The following is a 6,552-nucleotide window of genomic DNA, read 5'->3' on the forward strand; positions in this document are numbered from 1 at the left end:
CACACTAATTGAGGTATTTGATGGTGCTGTTCCAATTTTTTCATTCTAATAGATAGATAGATAATTTATAGATAGATAATAGATAGATAGATATAGATAGATAGATAATAGATAACATATAGATAATAAATAGATAATAGAGAGATAATAGATATATAATAGATAGATAATAGTTAATAGATAGATAATGGATGGATAGATAAATAGATATATAATAGATAGATAGATAGATAGATAGATAGATAATGGATAGATGATAGATAGATGATAGATAGATAGATAGATAGATAGATAGATAGATAGATAGATAGATAGATAATTAGTGTTGAGCTACCTCCCTAGTGTTCGGGTTCGGTTCGGTTCGTCAAACAGGGACGTGTTCGACGAACTGTTCGTCAAACGTTCGACGAACACCGTCAAACCCCATTGAAACCAATGGCAGGCAAACACCAACGCATACAAACACATAGAAAACATCTTAAAAGGTGTCCAAAAGCTGACAAACTGCTCAGAAGATACAACAAACATGGAAAAGTCACAACTACATATAGTCATGCCAAAAGAAAAGAGTTGGAGGAGTAAAAGGAGGAGGAGACACAGATATAGGCATGTCATGCCCTTCTAAAATCAAGAAGGGCTGCAGTAAAAATCTAAACTCACTCTACCAACACCCAGGCGTCTTGACAAAAAAAATAAAAAAATAAATATCTTTAGGTAGAATGGCGGCTGGTCCATTCAGAACACTTTCCTTAGAAAACGTAGACGTAGTGGTACCCCCCTTTGGGAGTTGTGCCAAAAAATGAATCCAATACATTCAGACTAATCCATCATTTGTCATATCCAAGGGGCAGGTCAGTAAACGACAACATCGACGCGGAACCATAGTACTGTACCTCCTTTGACGAGGCAATCAGGTGGGTCAAGAAGTTGGTAAGGGGCATCCTAAGCCAAAACAGACATTGAGGGGGCGTTCCGGTTACTCCCTGTGCCTCCGAATAGTGTCCTCCCATTGGGCTGCTTCTGTGAAGGAGCATACTACATAGATCGCTGTTTGCCCATGGGGTGCTCCAAATCCTGCTCACTATTTGAGGCGTTTAGTTGCTTCCTTGAATGTGTCGTCATGGACGTTTGTAAGGCGGCACATATTATCCATTACCTTGATGACTTCTTATGCCTGGGCCAAAAAGATTTGCCACAGTGTGAAAACACGCGGTAGTCCACCTGTGAGAAGGAGAGAGCTGGAGGGAGAGTGGACACCCCAGAGCCGAGGGGTTAGATTGAGAAAAAATAGTACTTAGGTAAACAGGCGGTGTAGGTTGATTCATGGGTGGGGTACTCTGCTGAGTAGCAGTAAATTCTACTAGGCCCAAACGGATTTCCTGGGCCAAATGCCGTTACAAAATAGTAGTTAGGTAAACAGGCAGTGTAGCTTGCTTCATGGGTGGGGTACGCTGCTGAGTAGCACAAAATGTTATTAGGTACAAAACGATTTCCTGGGCTAGATGCAGTTAAAAATTAGTAATTAGATCAACAGGCGGTGTAGCTTGCTTCATGGGTGGGGTACGCTGCTGAGTATCACTAAATTCTACTAGGCCCAAAAGGATTTAATGGGCTACATGCCTAGCAGACACTGAAGCTTTGGAGCAGACCTCTGAATCCCAGGCCATAGTATGAGGAAACAACTCTGCAGATGATCCCACCCACCTGGAATTGACGATGGCAACGTCATGTAAAACTCAGCAAGGGGACTAAATAAAAGAGTCTCCATTTTTTCCAAAAATTCAGCCACAGACACCACTTAAGTGGCATCAATTTCGCCAGAGTTTTTTAAAACAGTTGGTGAGGTGATTTTCAAAAATCAAGCTTTTAGTTTCCCCAAGATGACACAGGGGTAGAAACGTCCTTGCAGATCCAGGATTTGTTCATCTTGATTAATGTTAGTCTGTCTACATTGTCACTGGACAGTCACGTGCGCTTATCTGTCAGCACACCACCAGCAGCGCTGAACACACGTTCAGAGAGAACGCTGGCTGCGGGGCACGACAAGAACTCCAAGGCGTGAGTGGCGAGCTCAGGCCATTTTTCAAGACTGGAAGCCCAAAATGAGCAAGGGTCCAGTTCGACAGTGATGGCATCGATGTTAACTTGGAGATACTCTTGTATCATCCTCTCTAGGCGTTGGCTGTGCGTCAGACTTCTTGTCTCTTGTGGCCTTGCAAAGGATGGTCTAAAAAAATCTTGAAACGATTGGAAAAAATTGCTGTTACCACCAGATACGATGTTACTGTTATGGTTTGAGTGATGACTCGATAGTTCCATGGTTGGCAAGTTAGAACTCAGAGATTCACTTCGTGCACCACTGGTGTTTTGTGGAAAAGCAGATGTTAGATCCAGTAACAGTCTCTGCTGATACTCCTGCATGAGTGAATCCATTTCTATGGCAGGAATTATTTCGCCAAATTTGCTTTTGTACCGGGGATCTAAGAGTGTGGCAACCCAGTAGTCGGCATTACTTTGGATTCTGACAATCCGAGGGTCATGTTGCAGGTAGTGCAGCAAGAAGGCATTCATGTGTCTTGTGCATCCAGGAGGACCAAGTCCTTGTTGTCTTGGTGGTGGCAAGGTGAGAATCATGCTTCCTTCGTCTGCCCTCTCCCCCCAACCTCGCACAACAGAAATTTGATCAAGGTCTCCCTCATCTGATGATTCTTCCATGCCCAGTGCAGGTTCGTCCTCCACTTCTTCCTCGCCTCCTGCACCTTCCTCAACAGTTTGGCTGCTACCATGCGCCCTCGGTAATCCCTCTCCCCCAGCCTCCAATGCCAGCCACCTTGGTGCTGCCAACCTTATTGACCTTGGAGATATGATCCCTTCCGCATACGACTCCTCATGTTCCTCCTCCTCCTCCTCCTCCTCTTGTTCCACCACCTGACTCCGAACACTGTGTAAGGTGTGCTCCAGCATGTAAATCACCGGAAAAGTCATGCTGATAATGGCATCGTCAGCACTAAACATCTTCATTGCTATTTCAAAACTGTGCAGAAGGGTGCATAGGTCCCTGATCTGAGACCACTCCTGCAGCGTGATTTGCCCTACCTCTTGATCTTGTTGACCCAGGCTATACGTCATAATGTATTGCACCAGGGCTCGTCGGTGCTGCCACAGTCGCTGCAACAGATGCAAAGTTGAATACCACCGTGTGGGCACATCACATTTCAGCCGGTGAACTGGCAGGCCCAACGACTTCTGTAGAGATGCAAGTCGTCGAGCTGCGGGATGCGAATGGCGGAAGTGAGCACACAGTGACCGTGCCCTCTGCAGAAGCCCATCTAGTCCAGAATAGTGGGATAAAAATTGCTGGACAACCAGGTTCCAAACGCAAGCCATACAAGGCACGTGTGTGACATTGCCCCGGCGAAGGGCCGCACCCAGGTTTGCAGCTTTGTCGCACACAGCCTTCCCTGGCTGCAGGTTGAGTGGAGACAACCATTGATGGAACTCGGTCTCCAGAGCGGACCACAACTCCTCAGCTGTGTGACTCCCATTTCCCAGACATTTCAATGTAAACACTGCCTGATGCCGTTGAGCCCTGGTGACAGCATAGTGAGGAGGTGTGCAGGATTCCTTCTGCCCAGTTACAACACAGGTGGCATTACCAGACAGGCTTTGGGTGCAAGTGGAGGACCAAGAGGAGGTTGAGGAGGCAGAAGCAGTGGAGGAACTTCTAGATACAGAGGATCGACGAGCAACTCGTGGGGACAGCAAGACTTGGACAGCAGCCCCTTCTCCTGATGTCGCCGTAGTTACCCAGTGCCCAGTCACCGACATGTAATGCCCCTGTCCATGTCTACTTGTCCAAGTGTCTGTGGTGAAATGCACCCTGTCACACACAGAGTTTCTCAAGGAAGCGATGATGTTGTGTGCGACATGCTGGTGTAGCGTAGGCACAGCTTTCTTTGAGAAGTAGTGGCGACTGGGCATCTGGTACTGTGGCACTGCGACGGACATAATATCTCGAAAATCCTCTGTCTCCACCAGGCGGAAAGGCAGCATTTCTGTAGCCAACAGCTTTCAGATGGAGAAATTCAACCTGTTAGCTTTGTCATGGCTAGGAGAAAATGGTCTTTTACTGGTCCACATCTGAGGGACTGAGGGCTGGCTGCTGTGCTTAGATGGAATTGAGTAGGATGTCTCCGGCAAACTGCGGGTCTATGAGGAAGTGTATACCAAAAAAGAGTTAGCTCGGCAAGAGCAGCATGATCTGAAATCATTAAGATCTAGTAAATAGTGGGCAACCCCATAGAAGCCCATGTGCGATAATATCTCCCAAAGCTGAGAATATTCCAATACTTAAAATAGGTCTTCTGAAGCAAGCACCCCTTCAATATAAGGACGCGGAAACCTCTCAGAGGACCGAAAAACACCCTTCTCACAATGAAGCACTGCAAACAGCTCCATACTAGGAAAATAAATATTTTTGTAAATTTTATTTATTTATTTATTTTTATTTAGTCCATATCTTGCTCTCCCTGGGCTTCCTTTCACACTTTTTATTTCCTATACTGCAGCATTTTTTTTTACCTTTGAGTAATGAATACAAAATGTATATGTATCCAGAATTCCTAGTAATCTGATCAGCCAGCAAATGTTTGCTATGACACAAATAACTGACCTAAGCAAAATAATACCTGGAACCTAATTATGTCAGTCGCAACGAATGGGAAAACGAAATGTGGGTCTACATTAACATTTCTCTTATTTTATCTTCTAATTTATGAAGGGTTGTGATTCCTTTTATTGCATAGAGCTCTGATAATGTCATCATCCTGCGTAGATATTTGAAGGATTTTTCAAAGTCGATTATAAAATCCATATATTATGTATTGTATGTCTTGTTTGACCATGTAAATAAATACTGAGTGAATTATTTATCATTTTGTAATGTAGTGTATGTATATTATTTGGCATTATGAAGTGTATTATGTGCATACTATTCCTTGGGCATCTAAAATGTACATAACAATGGTCTTCTGTATATCATTAGGAAATTGGTGGAACGCCCAATAAATTATTTCACGGTAAAAAAATTTAATGTGTAACATAACTTTCCTGTTGACTTCTTCATAAAACGATCTGAAAATCTCTTACACAGCAGTAGCTTTAAAATCAAGTGCCCAATCTATCAATGTTATCAAAGTATCCCCCAAATTATAGGGGTTCGCAATACATTTTCTACCCCAACGTGTTCTGCCAGTCTTAGAGAGCTGAAATTTTCGGTTGTGACATGCAAAAGACACCATTGAAGTTTAGTCTGATAAAAGCAGTGGAGGTGACAGGATGGCAAGTACAGTACAGTGCGGCTCTACAAAGAAAATTAGGAATTTAGAGCTTTGCTCTGCGATTAAATTCCTTACAAGGGAAGAAAGGAAGCCCAAAGAAATCCATTAACGGATGATTGCTGTATCTGGTGATGATGATGACCCTCTCTATCCTTTCCATAAACTTTAAAGAAGCCCTCCTCCCCTCAAAGTTTTTATTTTCTTCATAAATTGCAGTAGTTTTATATAGTACTGTGTACGTACAATTGGTAATTTTACCGTTCTACCCAGAAAATGAAAAAAAAAGCAATTTCACAATTATTTTGGGGGGCTGGGTGAGGGCTTATTTTTTGCCACCCTGAGCTGATGCTTTTATTGATACCATTTTGGAGTAGATACGTTACTTTGATCGCCTGTTATTGCATTTTACTGCAATGTTGTGACTACCAAAAAAAAAATAATTCTGCCATTATTATTTTTTCTCTTGTTACGCTATTTACTGATACTTTATATTTTGAAAGATTGGAAATTTCTAAACACAGCGATACCAAATATGTGTACTCATATATTTTTTTAATTGTTTATTTTCAATGCGGCAAAAAGGGGGTGATTTGAACGTTTGTGGTTTTTTTCATATTTTTAAAAACTTGTTTTTCATGCTCTTTACGTACTTCAATAATCTTCTTAGTAGACTTTTAGCTGTGATCACCTGATTGCCTATGCTATACATAGCAGGGCATCAGTACTGTTATGTACAGCAAAAATATTCTTAGGATCCTTCCGTGTCAATGTGCAGAACTTATTTACACAAAGCGTTTTCAACCCCTTAATCATGGAACCTGATGTTTGTCAATGTGGAGAACTGAATGTGCATCAATGTAGAGAACCAATTCATACGATGCATTTCTGAGACGGTTCAACTCCTTAATTGTGAACCTGATGTTTCTCAATGTAGAGAACTGAACGTGCGTCAATGTAGAGAACCTATTCATATGATATGTTTCTGAGTCTGTTCAACTCCTTCCTCATGCAACCTGATGTTTGTCAATGTGGAGAACTGGATGTGCTTCAATGTGGAGAACTCATTCATGCAACGCGTTTTGGAGTCGGTTCCACTCCTTTGTCACGGAACCTGAGGTTTGTCAATGTGGAGAAATGGATGTGCTTCAATGAGGAGAACATATTCATACAATGGGTTTCAGAGTTGGTTTAACTCCTTTCTCATGGAACCTGA

Source organism: Ranitomeya imitator, chromosome 9 (genome assembly GCF_032444005.1).
Source record: "Ranitomeya imitator isolate aRanImi1 chromosome 9, aRanImi1.pri, whole genome shotgun sequence".
NCBI classification, from domain to species: Eukaryota; Metazoa; Chordata; class Amphibia; order Anura; family Dendrobatidae; genus Ranitomeya; species Ranitomeya imitator.